Genomic DNA, 25544 nt, shown 5'->3' with positions numbered 1-25544 from the left:
AGTTATAGATTCCGATGCTTCACTTCAGGTTTACTGTATCCCTTCGACCTTCTTATTGACGATGAAACACAGAATTTGCATCCGAATTTAATACAAAAGGCATAATGCCGACTTAAGTACAAGAGGACTGACACCATAACTTTCTATGATTTGAACCTCACCTGTACGTCCAGTTTCAGATTTCGATGTTTCACTTCAGGTTTACTGAATCCCTCGGACCTTCTTATTGACGATGAAACACAGAAATTGCATCCGAACTTAATACAAAATGCACAATGCCGACTTAAGTACAAGAGGACTGACACACTAACTTTCTACGATTTGAACCTCTCCTGTGAGTAAAGTTTTAGATTCCGATGCTTCACTTCAGGTTTACTGTATCACTTGGACCTTCTTATTGACGATGAAACACAGAAATTGCATCCGAATTTAATACAAAAGGCACAATGCCGACTTAAGTACAAGAGGACTGACACTCTAACTTTCTATGATTTGAACCTCTCCTGTGAGTCCAGTTTAAGATTCTGATGCTTCACTTCAAGTTTACTGTATCCCTTGGACCTTCTTATTGACGATGAAACACAGAAATTGCATCCGAATTTAATACAAAAGGCACAATACCGACTAAAGTACAAGAGGACTGACATTCTAACTTTCTATGATTTGAACGTCTCCTGATAGTCCAGTTTTAGATTCCGATGCTTCACTTCAGGTTTACTGTATCTCTTACACCTTCTTATTGACGATGAAACACAGATATTGCATCCGAATTTAATACAAAAGGCACAATGCCGACTTAATTACAAGAGGACTGACACTCTAACTTTCTATGATTTGAACCACTCCTGTGAGTCTAGTTTAAGATTCCGATGCTTCACTTCAGGTTTACTGTATCCCTTGGACCTTCTTATTGACGATGAAACACAGTAATTGCATCCGAATTTAATACAAAAGGCACAATGCCGACTTAAGTACAAGAGGACTGACAATCTAACTTTCTATGATTTGAACCTCACCTGTGAGTCCAGTTTTAGATTCCGATGCTTCACTTCAGGTTCATTGTATATCTTGGACCTTCTTATTGACGATTAAACACAGAAATTGCATCCGAATTTATTACAAAAGGTACAATGCCGACTTAAGTACAAGAGGACTGGCACTCTAACATTCCATGTTATGAACCTCTCCTGTGAGTACAATTTTAGATTCCGATGCTTCACTTCAGGTATACTGCATCCCTTGGACCTTCTTATTGACGATGAAACACAGAAATTGCATCCGAATTTAATACAACAGGCACAATGCCGACTTAAGTACAAGAGGACTAACACTCTAACTTTTTATGATTTGAACCACTCCTGTGAGTCCAGTTATAGGTTCCGATGCTTCACTTCAGGTTTACTGTATCCCTTAGACCTTCTTATTGACAATGAAACACAGAAATTGCATCCTAATTTAATACAAAATGCACAATGCCCACTTAAGTACAAGAGGACTGACACTCATACTTTCTATGATTTGAACCACTCCTGTGAGTCCAGTTTAAGATTCCGATGCTTCACTTCAGGTTTACTGTATACCTTGGACCTCCTTATTGACGATGAAACTCAGAAATTGCATCCGAATTTATTAAAAAAGCACAATGCCGACTTAAGTACAAGAGGACTGACACTCTAACTTTCTATGATTTGAACCACTCCTGTGAGTCCAGTTATAGATTCCGATCCTTCACGTCAGGTTTACTGTATCCCTTGGACCTTCTTATTGACGATGAAGAACAGAAATTGCATCCGATTTTAATATAAAAGGCACAATGCCGACTTAAGTACAAAAGGACTGACACTCTAATTTTCTATGATTTGAACCTCTCCTGTGAGTCCAGTTTTAGATGCCGAGGCTTCACTTCAGGTTTACTGTATCCCTTGGACCTTCTTATTGTCGATGAAACACAGAAATTGCATCCGAATTTAATACAAAAGGCACAATGCCGACTTAAGTACAAGAGGACTGACACTCTAACTTTCTATGATAAGAACCTCTCCTGTGAGTACAATTTTAGATTCCGATGCTTCATTTCAGGTTTACTGCATCCCTTACACCGTCTTATTGACGATGAAACACAGATATTTCATCCGAATTTAATACAAAAGGCACAATGCCGACTTAAGTACAAGAGGACTGACACTCTAACTTTCTATGATTTGAACCACTCCTGTGAGTCCAGTTTAAGATTCCAATGCTTCACTTCAGGTTTACTGTATACCTTGGACATTCTTGTTGACGATGAAACACAGAAATTGCATCCGAATTTAATACAAAAGGCACAATGCAGACTTAAGTACAAGAGGACTGACACTCTAACTTTCTATGATTTGAACCTCACCTGTGAGTCAAGTTACAGATTCCGATGCTTCACTTCAGGTTTAATGTATATCTTGGACCTTCTTATTGACGATAAACACAGAAATTGCATCCGAATTTATTACAAAAGGCACAATGCCGACTTAAGTACAAGAGGACTGACACTCCAACATTCCATGATATGAACCTCTCCTGTGAGTACAATTTTAGATTTCGATGCTTCACTTCAGGTTTACTGTATCCCTTGCACCTTCTTATTGACGATGAAACACAGAAATTGCATCCGAATTTAATACAAAAGGCACAATTCCTACTTTAGTTCAAGAGGACTGACACTCCAACATTCTTTGATTTGAAACTCTCCATTGATTCCAGTTTTAGATTCCGATGCTTCACTTCACGTTTTCTGTATCCCTTGGACCTTCCTATTGACGATGAAACACAGAAATTGCACCCGAATTTAATACAAAAGGAACAATGCCGACTTAAGTACAAGAGGACTGACACTTTAACTTTCTATGATTTGAACCTCACCTGTGCGTCCAGTTTTTGGTTTCGATGCTTCACTTCAGGTTTACTGAATCCCTTGGACCTTCTTATTGACGATGAAACACAGAATTTGCATCCGAATTTAATACAAAAGGCACAATGCCGACTTAAGTACAAGAGGACTGACACTTTAACTTTCTATGATTTGAACCTCACCTGTGCGTCCAGTTTTAGGTTTCGATGCTTCACTTCAGGTTTACTGAATTCCTTGGACCTTCTTATTGACGATGAAACACAGAAATTGCATCCGAATTTAATACAAAATGCACAATGCCGACTTAAGTACAAGAGGACTGACACACTAACTTTCTACGATTTGAACCTCTCCTGTGAGTCCAGTTTTAGATTCCGATGCTTCACTTCTGGTTTACTGTATCCCTTGGATCTTCTTATTGACGATGAAACACAGAAATTGCATACGAATGTAATACAAAAGGCACAATGCCGACTTAAGTACAAGAGGATTGACACTCTAACTTTCAATGATTTTAACCTCACCTGTGAGTCCAGTTTTAGATTCCGATGCTTCACTTCAGGTTTACTGTATCCCTTGGACCTTCTTATTGACGATAAAACACAGAAATTGCATCCGAATTTTATACAAAAGGCACAATGCCGACTTAAGTACAAGAGGACTGACACTCTAAGTTTCTCTGATTTGAACCTCTCCTGTGATTCCAGTTTTAGATTCCGATGCTTCACTTCAGGTTTACTGTATCCCTTGGACCTTCTTATTGACGATGAAACACAGATACTGCATCCGAATTTAATACAAAAGGCACAATGCCGACTTAAGTACATAAGGACTGACACTCTAACTTTCTATGATATGAACATCTCCTGTGAGTACAATTTTAGATTCCGATGCTTCACTTCAGGTTTACAGCATCCCTTGGACCTTCTTATTGACGATGATACACAGAAATTGCATCCGAATTTAATACAAGAGGCACAATGCCGACTTAAGTACAAGAGGACTGACACTATAACTTTCTATGATTTGAGCCACTCCTGTGAGTCCAGTTATAGATTCCGATGCTTCACTTCAGGTTTACTGTATCATTTCGACCTTCTTATTGACGATGAAACACAGAAATTGCATCCGAAATTAATACAAAAGGCACTATGCCGACTTAAGTACAAGAGGACTGACACTCTAACTTTTTATGATTTGAACCTCACCTGTGAGTCAAGTTATAGATTCCGATGCTTCACTTCAGGTTTAATGTGTATCTTGGACCTTCTTATTGACGATAAACACAGAAATTGCATCCGAATTTATTACAAAAGGCACAATGCCGACTTAAGTACAAGAGGACTGACACTCTAACATTCCATGATATGAACCTCTCCTGTGAGTACAATTTTAGATTTCGATGCTTCACTTCAGGTTTACTGTATCCCTTGCACCTTCTTATTGACGATGAAACACAGAAATTGCATCCGAATTTAATACAAAAGGCACAATTCCGACTTAAGTTCAAGAGGACTGACACTCCAACATTCTTTGATTTGAAACTCTCCTGTGATTCCAGTTTTAGATTCCGATGCTTCACTTCAGGTTTACTGTATACCTTGGACCTTCTTATTGACGATGAAACACAGAATTTGCATCCGAATTTAATACAAAAGGCACAATGCCGACTTAAGTACAAGAGGACTGACACTATAACTTTCTATGATTTGAGCCACTCTTGTGAGTCCAGTTATAGATTCCGATGCTTCACTTCAGGTTTACTGTATCATTTCGACCTTCTTATTGACGATGAAACACAGAAATTGCATCCGAATTTAATACAAAAGGCACTATGCCGACTTAATTACAAGAGGACTGACACACTAACTTTCTATGATTAGACCCTCTCCTGTGAGTCCAGTTTTAGATTTCGATGCTTCACTTCAGGTTTACTGAATCCCTTGGACCTTCTTATTGACGATGAAACACAAAAAATTGCATCCGAAATTAATACTAAATGCACAATGCCGACTTAAGTACAAGAGGACTGACACACTAACTTTCTACGATTTCAACCTCTCCTGTGATTCCAGTTTTAGATTCCGATGCTTCATTTCAGGTTTTCTGTATCCCTTGGACCTTCTTATTGACGATGAAACACAGAAATTGCATCCGAATTTAATACAAAAGGCACAATGCCGACTTAAGTACAAGAGGACTGACACTCTAACTTTCTATGATTTGAACCACTCCTGTGAGTCCAGTTTAAGATTCCAATGCTTCACTTCAGGTTTACTGTATACCTTGGACATTCTTATTGACGATGAAACACAGAAATTGCATCCGAATTTAATACAAAAGGCACAATACCGACTAAAGTACAAGAGGACTGACATTCTAACTTTCTATGATTTGAACGTCTCCTGATAGTCCAGTTTTAGATTCCGATGCTTCACTTCAGGTTTACTGTATCTCTTACACCTTCTTATTGACGATGAAACACAGATATTGCATCCGAATTTAATACAAAAGGCACAATGCCGACTTAATTACAAGAGGACTGACACTCTAACTTTCTATGATTTGAACCACTCCTGTGAGTCCAGTTTAAGATTCCGATGCTTCACTTCAGGTTTACTGTATCCCTTGGACCTTCTTATTGACGATGAAACACAGTAATTGCATCCGAATTTAATACAAAAGGCACAATGCCGACTTAAGTACAAGAGGACTGACAATCTAACTTTCTATGATTTGAACCTCACCTGTGAGTCCAGTTTTAGATTCCGATGCTTCACTTCAGGTTCATTGTATACCTTGGACCTTCTTATTGACGATTAAACACAGAAATTGCATCCGAATTTATTACAAAAGGTACAATGCCGACTTAAGTACAAGAGGACTGGCACTCTAACATTCCATGTTATGAACCTCTCCTGTGAGTACAATTTTAGATTCCGATGCTTCACTTCAGGTATACTGCATCCCTTGGACCTTCTTATTGACGATGAAACACAGAAATTGCATCCGAATTTAATACAACAGGCACAATGCCGACTTAAGTACAAGAGGACTAACACTCTAACTTTTTATGATTTGAACCACTCCTGTGAGTCCAGTTATAGGTTCCGATGCTTCACTTCAGGTTTACTGTATCCCTTAGACCTTCTTATTGACAATGAAACACAGAAATTGCATCCTAATTTAATACAAAATGCACAATGCCCACTTAAGTACAAGAGGACTGACACTCATACTTTCTATGATTTGAACCACTCCTGTGAGTCCAGTTTAAGATTCCGATGCTTCACTTCAGGTTTACTGTATACCTTGGACCTCCTTATTGACGATGAAACTCAGAAATTGCATCCGAATTTATTAAAAAAGGCACAATGCCGACTTAAGTACAAGAGGACTGACACTCTAACTTTCTATGATTTGAACCACTCCTGTGAGTCCAGTTATAGATTCCGATCCTTCACGTCAGGTTTACTGTATCCCTTGGACCTTCTTATTGACGATGAAGAACAGAAATTGCATCCGATTTTAATATAAAAGGCACAATGCCGACTTAAGTACAAAAGGACTGACACTCTAATTTTCTATGATTTGAACCTCTCCTGTGAGTCCAGTTTTAGATGCCGAGGCTTCACTTCAGGTTTACTGTATCCCTTGGACCTTCTTATTGTCGATGAAACACAGAAATTGCATCCGAATTTAATACAAAAGGCACAATGCCGACTTAAGTACAAGAGGACTGACACTCTAACTTTCTATGATAAGAACCTCTCCTGTGAGTACAATTTTAGATTCCGATGCTTCATTTCAGGTTTACTGCATCCCTTACACCTTCTTATTGACGATGAAACACAGATATTTCATCCGAATTTAATACAAAAGGCACAATGCCGACTTAAGTACAAGAGGACTGACACTCTAACTTTCTATGATTTGAACCACTCCTGTGAGTCCAGTTTAAGATTCCAATGCTTCACTTCAGGTTTACTGTATACCTTGGACATTCTTATTGACGATGAAACACAGAAATTGCATCCGAATTTAATACAAAAGGCACAATGCAGACTTAAGTACAAGAGGACTGACACTCTAACTTTCTATGATTTGAACCTCACCTGTGAGTCAAGTTACAGATTCCGATGCTTCACTTCAGGTTTAATGTATATCTTGGACCTTCTTATTGACGATAAACACAGAAATTGCATCCGAATTTATTACAAAAGGCACAATGCCGACTTAAGTACAAGAGGACTGACACTCTAACATTCCATGATATGAACCTCTCCTGTGAGTACAATTTTAGATTTCGATGCTTCACTTCAGGTTTACTGTATCCCTTGCACCTTCTTATTGACGATGAAACACAGAAATTGCATCCGAATTTAATACAAAAGGCACAATTCCTACTTAAGTTCAAGAGGACTGACACTCCAACATTCTTTGATTTGAAACTCTCCATTGATTCCAGTTTTAGATTCCGATGCTTCACTTCACGTTTTCTGTATCCCTTGGACTTTCCTATTGACGATGAAACACAGAAATTGCATCCGAATTTAATACAAAAGGAACAATGCCGACTTAAGTACAAGAGGACTGACACTTTAACTTTCTATGATTTGAACCTCACCTGTGCGTCCAGTTTTAGGTTTCGATGCTTCACTTCAGGTTTACTGAATCCCTTGGACCTTCTTATTGACGATGAAACACAGAATTTGCATCCGAATTTAATACAAAAGGCACAATGCCGACTTAAGTACAAGAGGACTGACACTTTAACTTTCTATGATTTGAACCTCACCTGTGCGTCCAGTTTTAGGTTTCGATGCTTCACTTCAGGTTTACTGAATTCCTTGGACCTTCTTATTGACGATGAAACACAGAAATTGCATCCGAATTTAATACAAAATGCACAATGCCGACTTAAGTACAAGAGGACTGAAACACTAACTTTCTACGATTTGAACCTCTCCTGTGAGTCCAGTTTTAGATTCCGATGCTTCACTTCTGGTTTACTGTATCCCTTGGATCTTCTTGTTGACGATGAAACACAGAAATTGCATACGAATGTAATACAAAAGGCACAATGCCGACTTAAGTACAAGAGGATTGACACTCTAACTTTCAATGATTTTAACCTCACCTGTGAGTCCAGTTTTAGATTCCGATGCTTCACTTCAGGTTTACTGTATCCCTTGGACCTTCTTATTGACGATAAAACACAGAAATTGCATCCGAATTTGATACAAAAGGCACAATGCCGACTTAAGTACAAGAGGACTGACACTCTAAGTTTCTCTGATTTGAACCTCTCCTGTGATTCCAGTTTTAGATTCCGATGCTTCACTTCAGGTTTACTGTATCCCTTGGACCTTCTTATTGACGATGAAACACAGATACTGCATCCGAATTTAATACAAAAGGCACAATGCCGACTTAAGTACATAAGGACTGACACTCTAACTTTCTATGATATGAACATCTCCTGTGAGTACAATTTTAGATTCCGATGCTTCACTTCAGGTTTACAGCATCCCTTGGACCTTCTTATTGACGATGATACACAGAAATTGCATCCGAATTTAATGCAAGAGGCACAATGCCGACTTAAGTACAAGAGGACTGACACTATAACTTTCTATGATTTGAGCCACTCCTGTGAGTCCAGTTATAGATTCCGATGCTTCACTTCAGGTTTACTGTATCATTTCGACCTTCTTATTGACGATGAAACACAGAAATTGCATCCGAATTTAATACAAAAGGCACTATGCCGACTTAAGTACAAGAGGACTGACACTCTAACTTTTTATGATTTGAACCTCACCTGTGAGTCAAGTTGTAGATTCCGATGCTTCACTTCAGGTTTAATGTATATCTTGGACCTTCTTATTGACGATGAACACAGAAATTGCATCCGAATTTATTACAAAATGCACAATGCCGACTTAAGTACAAGAGGACTGACACTCTAACATTCCATGATATGAACCTCTCCTGTGAGTACAATTTTAGATTTCGATGCTTCACTTCAGGTTTACTGTATCCCTTGCACCTTCTTATTGACGATGAAACACAGAAATTGCATCCGAATTTAATACAAAAGGCACAATTCCGACTTAAGTTCAAGAGGACTGACACTCCAACATTCTTTGATTTGAAACTCTCCTGTGATTCCAGTTTTAGATTCCGATGCTTCACTTCAGGTTTTCTGTATCCCTTGGTCCTTCCTATTGACGATGAAACACAGAAATTGCATCCGAATTTAATACAAAAGGCACAATGCTGACTTAAGTACAAAAGGACTGACACTCTAACTTTCTATGATTTGAACCTCACCTGTGAGTCCAGTTTAAGATTCCGATGCTTCGCTTCAGGTTTACTGTATACCTTGGACCTTCTTATTGACGATGAAACACAGAAATTGCATCCGAATTTAATACAAAAGGCACAATGCCGACTTAAGTACAAGAGGACTGACACTATAACTTTCTGTGATTTGAGCCACTCTTGTGAGTCCAGTTATAGATTCCGATGCTTCACTTCAGGTTTACTGTATCATTTCGACCTTCTTATTGACGATGAAACACAGAAATTGCATCCGAATTTAATACAAAAGGCACAATGCCGACTTAAGTACAAGAGGACTGACACTCTAACTTTCTATGTTTTGAACCACTCCTGTGAGTCCAGTTTAAGATTCCAATGCTTCACTTCAGGTTTACTGTATACCTTGGACATTCTTATTGACGATGAAACACAGAAATTGCATCCGAATTTAATACAAAAGGCACAATGCAGACTTAAGTACAAGAGGACTGACACTCTAACTTTCTATGATTTGAACCTCACCTGTGAGTCAAGTTATAGATTCCGATGCTTCACTTCAGGTTTAATGTATATCTTGGACCTTCTTATTGACGATAAACACAGAAATTGCATCCGAATTTATTACAAAAGGCACAATGCCGACTTAAGTACAAGAGGACTGACACTCTAACATTCCATGATATGAACCTCTCCTGTGAGTACAATTTTAGATTTCGATGCTTCACTTCAGGTTTACTGTATCCCTTGCACCTTCTTATTGACGATGAAACACAGAAATTGCATCCGAATTTAATACAAAAGGCACAATTCCTACTTAAGTTCAAGAGGACTGACACTCCAACATTCTTTGATTTGAAACTCTCCTGTGATTCCAGTTTTAGATTCCGATGCTTCACTTCAGGTTTTCTGTATCCCTTGGACCTTCCTATTGACGATGAAACACAGAAATTGCATCCGAATTTAATACAAAAGGCACAATGCTGACTTAAGTACAAAAGGACTGACACTCTAACTTTCTATGATTTGAACCTCACCTGTGAGTCCAGTTTAAGATTCCGATGCTTCGCTTCAGGTTTACTGTATACCTTGGACCTTCTTATTGACGATGAAACACAGAAATTGCATCCGAATTCAATACAAAAGGAACAATGCCGACTTAAGTACAAGAGGACTGACACTCTAACTTTCTATGTATGAACATCCCTTGTGAGTACAATTTTAGATTCTGATGCTTCACTTCAGGTTTACAGCATCCCTTGGACCTTCTTATTGACGATGAAACACAGAATTTGCATCCGAATTTAATACAAAAGGCACAATGCTGACTTAAGTACAAAAGGACTGACACTCTAACTTTCTATGATTTGAACCTCACCTGTGAGTCCAGTTTAAGATTCCGATGCTTCACTTCTGGTTTACTGTATCCCTTGGATCTTCTTATTGACGATGAAACACAGAAATTGCATACGAATGTAATACAAAAGGCACAATGCCGACTTAAGTACAAGAGGATTGACACTCTAACTTTCAATGATTTTAACCTCACCTGTGAGTCCAGTTTTAGATTCCGATGCTTCACTTCAGGTTTACTGTATCCCTTGGACCTTCTTAATGACGATAAAACACAGAAATTGCATCCGAATTTAATACAAAAGGCACAATGCCGACTTAAGTACAAGAGGACTGACACTCTAAGTTTCTCTGATTTGAACCTCTCCTGTGATTCCAGTTTTAGATTCCGCTGCTTCACTTCAGGTTTACTGTATCCCTTGGACCTTCTTATTGACGATGAAACACAGAAACTGCATCCGAATTTAATACAAAAGGCACAATGCCGACTTAAGTACATAAGGACTGACACTCTAACTGTCTATGATATGAACATCTCCTGTGAGTACAATTTTAGATTCCGATGCTTCACTTCAGGTTTACAGCATCCCTTGGACCTTCTTATTGACGATGATACACAGAAATTGCATCCGAATTTAATACAAAAGGCACAATGCTGACTTAAGTACAAAAGGACTGACACTCTAACTTTCTATGATTTGAACCTCACCTGTGAGTCCAGTTTAAGATTCCGATGCTTCGCTTCAGGTTTACTGTATACCTTGGACCTTCTTATTGACGATGAAACACAGAATTTGCATCCGAATTTAATACAAAAGGCACAATGCCGACTTAAGTACAAGAGGACTGACACTATAACTTTCTATGATTTGAGCCACTCTTGTGAGTCCAGTTATAGATTCCGATGCTTCACTTCAGGTTTACTGTATCATTTCGACCTTCTTATTGACGATGAAACACAGAAATTGCATCCGAATTTAATACAAAAGGCACTATGCCGACTTAATTACAAGAGGACTGACACACTAACTTTCTATGATTAGAACCTCTCCTGTGAGTCCACTTTTAGATTTCGATGCTTCACTTCAGGTTTACTGAATCCCTTGGACCTTCTTATTGACGATGAAACACAAAAAATTGCATCCGAAATTAATACTAAATGCACAATGCCGACTTAAGTACAAGAGGACTGACACACTAACTTTCTACGATTTCAACCTCTCCTGTGATTCCAGTTTTAGATTCCGATGCTCCATTTCAGGTTTTCTGTATCCCTTGGACCTTCTTATTGACGATGAAACACAGAAATTGCATCCGAATTTAATACAAAAGGCACAATGCCGACTTACGTACAAGAGGACTGACACTCTAACTTTCTATGATTTGAACCACTCCTGTGAGTCCAGTTTAAGATTCCAATGCTTCACTTCAGGTTTACTGTATACCTTGGACATTCTTATTGACGATGAAACACAGAAATTGCATCCGAATTTAATACAAAAGGCACAATGCAGACTTAAGTACAAGAGGACTGACACTCTAACTTTCTATGATTTGAACCTCACCTGTGAGTCAAGTTATAGATTCCGATGCTTCACTTCAGGTTTAATGTATATCTTGGACCTTCTTATTGACGATAAACACAGAAATTGCATCCGAATTTATTACAAAAGGCACAATGCCGACTTAAGTACAAGAGGACTGACACTCTAACATTCCATGATATGAACCTCTCCTGTGAGTACAATTTTAGATTTCGATGCTTCACTTCAGGTTCACTGTATCCCTTGCACCTTCTTATTGACGATGAAACACAGAAATTGCATCCGAATTTAATACAAAAGGCACAATTCCTACTTAAGTTCAAGAGGACTGACACTCCAACATTCTTTGATTTGAAACTCTCCTGTGATTCCAGTTTTAGATTCCGATGTTTCACTTCAGGTTTTCTGTATCCCTTGGACCTTCCTATTGACGATGAAACACAGAAATTGCATCCGAATTTAATACAAAAGGCACAATGCTGACTTAAGTACAAAAGGACTGACACTCTAACTTTCTATGATTTGAACCTCACCTGTGAGTCCAGTTTAAGATTCCGATGCTTCGCTTCAGGTTTACTGTATACCTTGGACCTTCTTATTGACGATGAAACACAGAAATTGCATCCGAATTTAATACAAAAGGAACAATGCCGACTTAAGTACAAGAGGACTGACACTCTAACTTTCTATGTATGAACATCCCTTGTGAGTACAATTTTAGATTCTGATGCTTCACTTCAGGTTTACAGCATCCCTTGGACCTTCTCATTGACGATGAAACACAGAATTTGCATCCGAATTTAATACAAAAGGCACAATGCTGACTTAAGTACAAAAGGACTGACACTCTAACTTTCTATGATTTGAACCTCACCTGTGAGTCCAGTTTAAGATTCCGATGCTTCGCTTCAGGTTTACTGTGTACCTTGGACCTTCTTATTGACGATGAAACACAGAATTTGCATCCGAATTTAATACAAAAGGCACAATGCCGACTTAAGTACAAGAGGACTGACACTATAACTTTCTATGATTTGAGCCACTCTTGTGAGTCCAGTTATAGATTCCGATGCTTCACTTCAGGTTTACTGTATCATTTCGACCTTCTTATTGACGATGAAACACAGAAATTGCATCCGAATTTAATACAAAAGGCACAATGCCGACTTAAGTACAAGAGGACTGACACACTAACTTTCTATGATTAGAACCTCTCCTGTGAGTCCAGTTTTAGATTTCGATGCTTCACTTCAGGTTTACTGAATCCCTTGGACCTTCTTATTGACGATGAAACACAAAAAATTGCATCCGAAATTAATACTAAATGCACAATGCCGACTTAAGTACAAGAGGACTGACACACTAACTTTCTACGATTTCAACCTTTCCTGTGATTCCAGTTTTAGATTCCGATGCTTCACTTCAGGTTTTCTGTATCCCTTGGACCTTCTTATTGACGATGAAACACAGAAATTGCATCCGAATTTAATACAAAAGGCACAATGCCGACTTAAGTACAAGAGGACTGACACTCTAACTTTCTATGATTTGAACCTCACCTGTGAGTCCAGTTTAAGATTCCGATGCTTCACTTCAGGTTTACTGTATACCTTGGACCTTCTTATTGACGATGAAACACAGAAATTGCATCCGAATTTAATACAAAAGGCACAATGCCGACTTAAGTACAAGAGGACAGACACTCTAACTTTCGATGATTTGAACCTCTCCTGTGAGTACAATTTTAGATTCCGATGCTTCACTTCAGGTTTACTGCGTCCCTTACACCTTCTTATGGACGATGAAACACAGATATTTCATCCGAATTTAATACAAAAGGCACAATGCCGACTTAAGTACAAGAGGACTGACACTCTAACTTTCTATGATTTGAACCTCTCCTGTGAGTCCAGTTTAAGATTCCGATGCTTCACTTCAGGTCTACAGTATACCTTGGACCTTCTTATTGACGATGAAACACAGAAATTGCATCCGAATTTAATACAAAAGGCACAATGCCGACTTAAGTACAAGAGGACTGACACTCTAACTTTCTATGTATGAACATCCCCTGTGAGTACAATTTTAGATTCCGATGCTTCACTTCAGGTTTACAGCATCCCTTGGCCTTCTTATTGACGGTGAAACACAGAAATTGCATCCGAATTTAATACAACAGGCACAATGCCGACTTAAGTACAAGAGGACTGACACTATAACTTTCTATGATTTGAGCCACTCCTGTGAGTCCAGTTATAGATTCCGATGCTTCACTTCAGGTTTACTGTATCCCTTCGACCTTCTTATTGACGATGAAACACAGAATTTGCATCCGAATTTAATACAAAAGGCATAATGCCGACTTAAGTACAAGAGGACTGACACTTTAACTTTCTATGATTTGAACCTCACCTGTGCGTCCAGTTTTAGATTTCGATGTTTCACTTCAGGTTTACTGAATCCCTTGGACCTTCTTATTGACGATGAAACACAGAAATTGCATCCGAACTTAGTACAAAATGCACAATGCCGACTTAAGTACAAGAGGACTGACACACTAACTTTCTACGATTTGAACCTCTCCTGTGAGTCCAGTTTTAGATTCCGATGCTTCACTTCTGGTTTACTGTATCCCTTGGATCTTCTTATTGACGATGAAACACAGAAATTGCATACGAATTTAATACAAAAGGCACAATGCCGACTTAAGTACAAGAGGACTGACACTCTATTTTTCTATGATTTGAACCTCACCTGTAAGTCCAGTTTTAGATTCCGATGCTTTACTTCAGCTTTACTGTATCCCTTGGACCTTCTTATTGACGATGAAACACAGAAATTGCATCCGAATTTAATACAAAAGGCACAATGCCGACTTAAGTACAAGAGGACTGACACTCTAAGTTTCTCTGATTTGAACCTCTCCTGTGATTCCAGTTTTAGATTCCGATGCTTCACTTGAGGTTTACTGTATCACTTGGACCTTCTTATTGACGATGAAACACAGAAATTGCATCCGAATTTAATACAAAAGGCACAATGCCGACTTAAGTACAAGAGGACTGACACTCTAACTTTCAATGAATTGAACCACTCCTGTGAGTCCAGTTTAAGATTCTGATGCTCCACTTCAGGTTTACTGTATCCCTTGGACCTTCTTATTGACGATGAAACACAGAAATTGCATCCGAATTTAATACAAAAGGCACAATACCGACTAAAGAACAAGAGGACTGACATTCTAACTATCTATGATTTGAACGTCTCCTGATAGTCCAGTTTTAGATTCCGATGCTTCACTTCAGGTTTACTGTATTTCTTACACCTTCTTATTGACGATGAAACACAGATATTGCATCCGAATTTAATACAAAAGGCACAATGCCGACTTAATTACAAGAGGACTGACACTCTAACTTTCTATGATTTGAACCACTCCTGTGAGTCCAGTTTAAGATTCCGATGCTTCACTTCAGGTTTACTGTATCCCTTGGACCTTCTTATTGACGATGAAACACAGTAATTGCATCCGAATTTAATACAAAAGGCACAATGCCGACTTAAGTACAAGAGGACTGACAATCTAACTTTCTATTATTTGAACCTCACCTGTGAGTCCAGTTTTAGATTCCGATGCTTCACTTCAGGTTTATTGTATATCTTGGACCTTCTTATAGACGATTAAACACAGAAATTGCATCCGAATTTATTACAAAAGGTACAATGCCGACTTAAGTACAAGAGGACTGACACTCTAACTTTCTATGAGTTGAACCACTCCTGTGAGTCCAGTTATAGATTCCGATCCTTCACGTCAGGTTTACTGTATCCCTTGGACCTTCTTATTGACGATGAAGCACAGAAATTGCATCCGATTTTAATATAAAAGGCACAATGCCGACTTAAGTACAAAAGGACTGACACTCTAATTTTCTATGATTTGAACCTCTCCTGTGAGTCCAGTTTTAGATGCCGAGGCTTCACTTCAGGTTTACTGTATCCCTTGGACCTTCTTATTGTCGATGAAACACAGAAATTGCATCCGAATTTAATACAAAAGGCACAATGCCGACTTAAGTACAAGAGGACTAACACTCTAACTTTTTATGATTTGAACCACTCCTGTGAGTCCAGTTATAGGTTCCGATGCTTCACTTCAGGTTTACTGTATTTCTTGGACCTTCTTATTGACGATGAAACACAGAAATTGCATCCGAATTTAATACAAAAGGCACTAGGCTGACTTAATTACAAGAGGACTGACGCTCTAACTTTCTATGATTTGAACCACTCCTGGGGTCCCGTGTTAGATTCCGATGCTTCACTTCAGGTTTACTGTATCTCTTGGACCTTCTTATAAACGATGAAACACAGAAATTACATCCGAATTTAATACAACAGGCACAATGCCGACTTAAGTACAAGAGGACTGACACTCTAACTTTCTATGATAAGAACCTCTCCTGTGAGTACTATTTTAGATTCCGATGCTTCACTTCAGGTTTACTGCATCCCTTACACCTTCTTATTGACGATGAAACACAGATATTGCATCCGAATTTAATACAAAAGGCACAATGCCAACTTAAGTACAAGAGGACTGACACTCTAACTTTCTATGATTTGAACCACTCCTGTGAGTCCAGCTTAAGATTCATATGCTTCAGTTCAGGTTTTCTGTATCCTTTGGACCTTCTTGTTAACGATGAAACAGAGAAACTGCATCCAAATTTAATACAAAAGGCACAATGCCGACTTAAGTACAAGAGGACTGACACTCTAACTTTCTATGCTTTAAACCTCTCCTGTGATTCCAGTTTTAGATTCCGATGCTTCACTTCAGGTTTTCTGTATCCCTTGGACCTTCTTATTGACGATGAAACACAGAAATTGCATCCGAATTTAATACAAAAGGCACAATGCCGACTTAAGTACAAGAGGACTGACACTCTAACTTTCTATGATTTGAACCTCACCTGTGAGTCCAGTTTAAGATTCCGATGCTTCACTTCAGGTTTACTGTATACCTTGGACCTTCTTATTGACGATGAAACACAGAAATTGCATCCGAATTTAATACAAAAGGCACAATGCCGACTTAAGTACAAGAGGACTGACACTCTAACTTTCTATGATAAGAACCTCTCCTGTGAGTACAATTTTAGATTCCGATGCTTCACTTCAGGTTTACTGCATCCCTTACACCTTCTTATTGACGATGAAACACAGATATTTCATCCGCATTTAATACAAAAGGCACAATGCCGACTTAAGTACAAGAGGACTGACACTCTAACTTCCTATGATTTGAACCTCACCTGTGAGTCAAGTTATAGATTCCGATGCTTCACTTCAGGTTTATTGTATATCTTGGACCTTCTTATTGACGATAAACACAGAAATTGCATCCGAATTTATTACAAAAGGCACAATGCCGACTTAAGTACATGAGGACTGACACTCTAACATTCCATGATATGAACCTCTCCTGTGAGTACAATTTTAGATTTCGATGCTTCACTTCAGGTTTACTGAACCCCTTGTACCTTCTTATTGACAATGAAACGCAGAAATTGCATCCGAATTTAATACAAAAGGCACATTGCCGACTTAAGTACAAGAGGACCGACACTCTATTTTTCTATGATTTGAACCACTCCTGTGAGTCCAGTTTAAGATTCCGATGCTTCACTTCAGGTTTACTGTATCCCTTGGACCTTCTTATTGACGATGAAACACAGAAATTGCATCCGAATTTAATACAAAAGGCACAATACCGACTTAAGTACAAGAGGACTGACATTCTATCTTTCTATGATTTGAACCTCTGCTGTTAGTCCAGTTTTAGATTCCGATGCTTCACTTCAGGTTTACTGTATCCCTTGGACCTTCTTATTGACGATGAAACACAGAAATTGCATCCGAATTTAATACAAAAGGCACAATTCCGACTTAAGTACAAGAGGACTGACACTCCAACAATCTTTGATTTGAAACTCTCCTGTGATTCCAGTTTTAGATTCCGATGCTTCACTTCAGGTTTTCTGTATCCCTTGGACCTTCTTATTGACGATGAAACACAGAAATTGCATCCGAATTTAATACAAAGGGAACAATGACGACTTAAGTACAAGAGGACTGACACTCTAACTTTCTATGTATGAACATCCCCTGTGAGTACAATTTTAGATTCTGATGCTTCACTTCAGGTTTACAGCATCCCTTGGACCTTCTTATTGACGATGAAACACAGAAATTGCATCCGAATTTAATACAAAATGCACAATGCCGACTTAAGTACAAGAGGACTGACACACTAACTTTCTACGATTTGAACCTCTCCTGTGAGTCCAGTTTTAGATTCCGATGCTGCACTTCAGCTTTACTGTATCCCTTGGATCTTCTTATTCACGATGAAACACAGAATTTGCATCCGAATTTAATACAAAAGGCACAATGCCGACTTAAGTACAAGAGGACTGACACTTTAACTTTCTATGATTTGAACCTCACCTGTGCGTCCAGTTTTAGATTTCGATGCTTCACTTCAGGTATACTGAAACCCTTGGACCTTCTTATTGACGATGAAACACAGAAATTGCATCCGAATTTAATACAAAATGCACAATGCCGACTTAAGTACAAGAGGACTGACACACTAACTTTCTACGATTTGAACCTCTCCTGTGAGTCCAGTTTTAGATTCCGATGCTTCACTTCTGGTTTACTGTATCCCTTGGATCTTCTTATTGACGATGAAACACAGAAATTGCATACGAATTTAAAACAAAAGGCACAATGCCGACTTAAGTACAAGAGGACTGACACTCTAACTTTCTATGATTTGAACCTCACCTGTGAGTCCAGTTTTAGATTCCGATGCTTCACTTCAGGTTTACTGTATCCCTTGGACCTTCTTATTGACGATGAAACACAGAAATCGCATCTGAATTTAATACAAAAGGCGCAATGCCGACTTAAGTACAAGAGGACTGACACTCTAAGTTTCTCTGATTTGAACCTCTCCTGTGATTCCAGTTTTAGATTCCGATGCTTCACTTCAGGTTTACTGTATCCCTTGGACCTTCTTATTGACGATGAAACACAGAAATTGCATCCGAATTTAATACAAAAGGCACAATGCCGACTTAAGTACAAGAGGACTGACACTCTAACTTTCTGTGATTTGAACATCTCCCGTGAGTACAATTTTAGATTCCGATGCTTCACTTCAGGTTTACAGCATCCCTTGGACCTTCTTATTGACGATGATACACAGAAACTGCATCCGAATTTAATACAAGAGGCACAATGCCGACTTAAGTACAAGAGGACTGACACTATAACTTTCTATGATTTGAGCCACTCCTGTAAGTCCAGTTATAGATTCCGATGCTTCACTTCAGGTTTACTGTATCCCTTAGACCTTCTTATTGACGATGAAACACAGAAATTGCAAACTAATTTAATACAAAATGCACAATGCCCACTTAAGTACAAGAGGACTGACACTCAAACTTTCTATGATTTGAACCTCACCTGTGAGTCCAGTTTTAGATTTCGATGCTTCACTTCAGGTTTACTGAATCCCTTGTACCTTCTTATTGACAATGAAACACAGAAATTGCATCCGAATTTAATAGAAAAGTCACAATGCCGACTTAAGTACAAGAGGACTGACACTTTAACTTTCTATGATTTGAACCTCACCTGTGCGTCCAGTTTTAGATTTCGATGCTTCACTTCAGGTTTACTGAAACCCTCGGACCTTCTTATTGACGATGAAACACAGAAATTGCATCCGAATTTAATACAAAACGCACAATGCCGACTTAAGTACAAGAGGACTGACACACTAATTTTCTACGATTTGAACCTCTACTGTGAGTCCAGTTTTAGATTCCGATGCTTCACTTCTGGTTTACTGTATCCCTTGGATCTTCTTATTGACGATAAAACACAGAATTTGCATACGAATTTAATACAAAAGGCACAATGCCGACTTAAGTACAAGAGGACTGACACTCTAACTTTCTATGATTTGAACCTCACCTGTGAGTCCAGTTTTAGATTCCGATGCTTCACTTCAGGTTTACTGTATCCCTTGGACCTTCTTATTGACGATGAAACACAGAAATCGCATCTGAATTTAATACAAAAGGCACAATGCCGACTTAAGTACAAGAGGACTGACACTCTAAGTTTCTCTGATTTGAACCTCTCCTGTGATTCCAGTTTTAGATTCCGATGCTTCACTTCAGGTTTACTGTATCCCTTGGACCTTCTTATTGACGATGAAGCACAGAAATTGCATCCGAATTTAATACAAAAGGCACAAAGCCGACTTAAGTACAAGAGGACTGACACTCTAACTTTCTGTGATTTGAACATCTCCTGTGAGTACAATTTTAGATTCCGATGCTTCACTTCAGGTTCACAGCATCCCTTGGACCTTCTTATTGACGATGATACACAGAAATTGCATCCGAATTTAATACAAAAGGCACAATGCCGACTTAAGTACAAGAGGACTGACACTATAACTTTCTATGATTTGAGCCACTCCTGTAAGTCCAGTTATAGATTCCGATGCTTCACTTCAGGTTTACTGTATTCCTTAGACCTTCTTATTGACGATGAAACACAGAAATTGCAAACTAATTTAATACAAAATGCACAACGCCCACTTAAGTACAAGAGGACTGACACTCTAACTTTCTATGATAAGAACCTCTCCTGTGAGTACAATTTTAGATTCCGATGCTTCACTTCAGGTTTACTGCATCCCTTACACCTTCTTATTGACGATGAAACACAGATATTTCATCCGAATTTAATACAAAAGGCACAATGCCGACTTAAGTACAAGAGGACTGACACTCTAACTTTCTATGATTTGAACGACTCCTGTGAGTCCAGTTTAAGATTCTGATGCTTCACTTCAGGTTTACTGTATCCCTTGGACCTTCTTATTGACGATGAAGCACAGAAATTGCATCCGAATTTAATACAAAAGGCACAATGCCGACTTAAGTACAAGAGGACTGACACTCTAACTTTCTGTGATTTGAACATCTCCTGTGAGTACAATTTTAGATTCCGATGCTTCACTTCAGGTTCACAGCGTCCCTTGGACCTTCTTATTGACGATGATACACAGAAATTGCATCCGAATTTAATACAAGAGGCACAATGCCGACTTAAGTACAAGAGGACTGACACTATAACTTTCTATGATTTGAGCCACTCCTGTAAGTCCAGTTATAGATTCCGATGCTTCACTTCAGGTTTACTGTATTCCTTAGACCTTCTTATTGACGATGAAACACATAAATTGCAAACTAATTTAATACAAAATGCAAAACGCCCACTTAAGTACAAGAGGACTGACACTCTAACTTTCTATGATAAGAACCTCTCCTGTGAGTACAATTTTAGATTCCGATGCTTCACTTCAGGTTTACTGCATCCCTTACACCTTCTTATTGCCGATGAAACACAGATATTTCATCCGAATTTAATACAAAAGGCACAATGCCGACTTAAGTACAAGAGGACTGACACACTAACTTTCTACGATTTGAACCTCTCCTGTGAGTCCAGTTTTAGATTCCGATGCTTCACTTCTGGTTTACTGTATCCCTTGGATCTTCTCATTGACGATGAAACACAGAAATTGCATACGAATTTAATACAAAAGGCACAATGCCGACTTAAGTACAAGAGGACTGACACTCTAACTTTCTATGATTTGAACCTCACCTGTGAGTCCAGTTTTAGATTCCGATGCTTTACTTCAGGTTTACTGTATCCCTTGGACCTTCTTATTGACGATGAAACACAGAAATTGCATACGAATTTAATACAAAAGGCACAATGCCGACTTAAGTACAAGAGGACTGACAATCTAACTTTCTATCATTTGAACCTCTCCTGTGAGTACAATTTTAGATTCCGATGCTTCACTTCAGGTTTACTGCGTCCCTTACACCTTCTTATGGACGATGAAACACAGATATTTCATCCGAATTTAATACAAAAGGCACAATGCCGACTTAAGTACAAGAGGACTGACACTCTAACTTTCTATGATTTGAACCTCTCCTGTGAGTCCAGTTTAAGATTCCGATGCTTCACTTCAGGTCTACAGTATACCTTGGACCTTCTTATTGACGATGAAACACAGAATTTGCATCCGAACTTAATACAAAATGCACAATGCCGACTTAAGTACAAGAGGACTGACACACTAACTTTCTGCGATTTGAACCTCTCCTGTGAGTCCAGTTTTAGATTCCGATGCTTCACTTCTGGTTTACTGTATCCCTTGGATCTTCTTATTGACGATGAAACACAGAAATTGCATACGAATTTAATACAAAAGGCACAATGCCGACTTAAGTACAAGAGGACTGACACTCTAACTTTCTATGATTTGAACCTCACCTGTGAGTCCAGTTTTAGATTCCGATGCTTTACTTCAGGTTTACTGTATCCCTTGGACCTTCTTATTGACGATGAAACACAGAAATTGCATACGAATTTAATACAAAAGGCACAATGCCGACTTAAGTACAAGAGGACTGACACTCTAAGTTTCTCTGATTTGAACCTCTCCTGTGATTCCAGTTTTAGATTCCGATGCTTCACTTGAGGTTTACTGTATCACTTGGACCTTCTTATTGACGATGAAACACAGAAATTGCATCCGAATTTAATACAAAAGGCACAATGCCGGCTTAAGTACAAGAGGACTGACACTCTAACTTTCTATGAATTGAACCACTTCTGTGAGTCCAGTTTAAGATTCTGATGCTTCACTTCAGGTTTACTGTATCCCTTGGACCTTCTTATTGACGATGAAACACAGAAATTGCATCCGAATTTAATACAAAAGGCACAATACCGACTAAAGAACAGGAGGACTGACATTCTAACTTTCTATGATTTGAACGTCTCCTGATAGTCCAGTTTTAGATTCCGATGCTTCACTTCAGGTTTACTGTATTTCTTACACCTTCTTATTGACGATGAAACACAGATATTGCATCCGAATTTAATACAAAAGGCACAATGCCGACTTAATTACAAGAGGACTGACACTCTAACTTTCTATGATTTGAACCACTCCTGTGAGCCCAGTTTAAGATTCCGATGCTTCACTTCAGGTTTACTGTATCCCTTGGACCTTCTTATTGACGATGAAACACAGTAATTGCATCCGAATTTAATACAAAAGGCACAATGCCGACTTAAGTACAAGAGGACTGAAAATCTAACTTTCTATGATTTGAACCTCACCTGTGAGTCCAGTTTTAGATTCCGATGCTTCACTTCAGGTTTATTGTATATCTTGGACCTTCTTATTGACGATTAAACACAGAAATTGCATCCGAATTTATTACAAAAGGTACAATGCCGACTTAAGTACAAGAGGACTGGCACTCTAACATTCCATGTTATGAACCTCTCCTGTGAGTACAATTTTAGATTCCGATGCTTCACTTCAGGTATACTGCATCCCTTGGACCTTCTTATTGACGATGAAACACAGAAATTGCATCCGAATTTAATACAACAGGCACAATGCCGACTTAAGTACAAGAGGACTAACACTCTAACTTTTTATGATTTGAACCACTCCTGTGAGTCCAGTTATAGGTTCCGATGCTTCACTTCAGGTTTACTGTATCCCTTAGACCTTCTTATTGACAATGAAACACAGAAATTGCATCCTAATTTAATACAAAATGCACAATGCCCACTTAAGTACAAGAGGACTGACACTCATACTTTCTATGATTTGAACCACTCCTGTGAGTCCAGTTTAAGATTCCGATGCTTCACTTCAGGGTTACTGTGTACCTTGGACCTCCTTATTGACGATGAAACACAGAAATTGCATCCGAATTTAATACAAAAGGCACAATGCCGACTTAAGTACAAGAGGACTGACACTCTAACTTTCTATGATTTGAACCTCACCTGTGAGTCCAGTTTAAGATTCCGATGCTTCACTTCAGGTTTACTGTATACCTTGGACCTTCTTATTGACGATGAAACACAGAAATTGCATCCGAATTTAATACAAAAGGCACAATGCCGACTTAAGTACAAGAGGACAGACACTCTAACTTTCGATGATTTGAACCTCTCCTGTGAGTACAATTTTAGATTCCGATGCTTCACTTCAGGTTTACTGCGTCCCTTACACCTTCTTATGGACGATGAAACACAGATATTTCATCCGAATTTAATACAAAAGGCACAATGCCGACTTAAGTACAAGAGGACTGACACTCTAACTTTCTATGATTTGAACCTCTCCTGTGAGTCCAGTTTAAGATTCCGATGCTTCACTTCAGGTCTACAGTATACCTTGGACCTTCTTATTGACGATGAAACACAGAAATTGCATCCGAATTTAATACAAAAGGCACAATGCCGACTTAAGTACAAGAGGACTGACACTCTAACTTTCTATGTATGAACATCCCCTGTGAGTACAATTTTAGATTCCGATGCTTCACTTCAGGTTTACAGCATCCCTTGGCCTTCTTATTGACGATGAAACACAGAAATTGCATCCGAATTTAATACAACAGGCACAATGCCGACTTAAGTACAAGAGGACTGACACTATAACTTTCTATGATTTGAGCCACTCCTGTGAGTCCAGTTATAGATTCCGATGCTTCACTTCAGGTTTACTGTATCCCTTCGACCTTCTTATTGACGATGAAACACAGAATTTGCATCCGAATTTAATACAAAAGGCATAATGCCGATTTAAGTACAAGAGGACTGACACTTTAACTTTCTATGATTTGAACCTCACCTGTGCGTCCAGTTTTAGATTTCGATGTTTCACTTCAGGTTTACTGAATCCCTTGGACCTTCTTATTGACGATGAAACACAGAATTTGCATCCGAACTTCATACAAAATGCAAAATGCCGACTTAAGTACAAGAGGACTGACACACTAACTTTCTACGATTTGAACCTCTCCTGTGAGTCCAGTTTTAGATTCCGATGCTTCACTTCTGGTTTACTGTATCCCTTGGATCTTCTTATTGACGATGAAACACAGAAATTGCATACGAATTTAATACAAAAGGCACAATGCCGACTTAAGTACAAGAGGACTGACACTCTAACTTTCTATGATTTGAACCTCACCTGTGAGTCCAGTTTTAGATTCCGATGCTTTACTTCAGGTTTACTGTATCCCTTGGACCTTCTTATTGACGATGAAAGACAGAAATTGCATACGAATTTAATACAAAAGGCACAATGCCGACTTAAGTACAAGAGGACTGACACTCTAAGTTTCTCTGATTTCAACCTCTCCTGTGATTCCAGTTTTAGATTCCGATGCTTCACTTGAGGTTTACTGTATCACTTGGACCTTCTTATTGACGATGAAACACAGAAATTG

This window comes from Schistocerca americana, unplaced genomic scaffold, assembly GCF_021461395.2.
Source record: "Schistocerca americana isolate TAMUIC-IGC-003095 unplaced genomic scaffold, iqSchAmer2.1 HiC_scaffold_91, whole genome shotgun sequence".
NCBI classification, from domain to species: Eukaryota; Metazoa; Arthropoda; class Insecta; order Orthoptera; family Acrididae; genus Schistocerca; species Schistocerca americana.
This window is presented reverse-complemented; position numbering follows the sequence as displayed.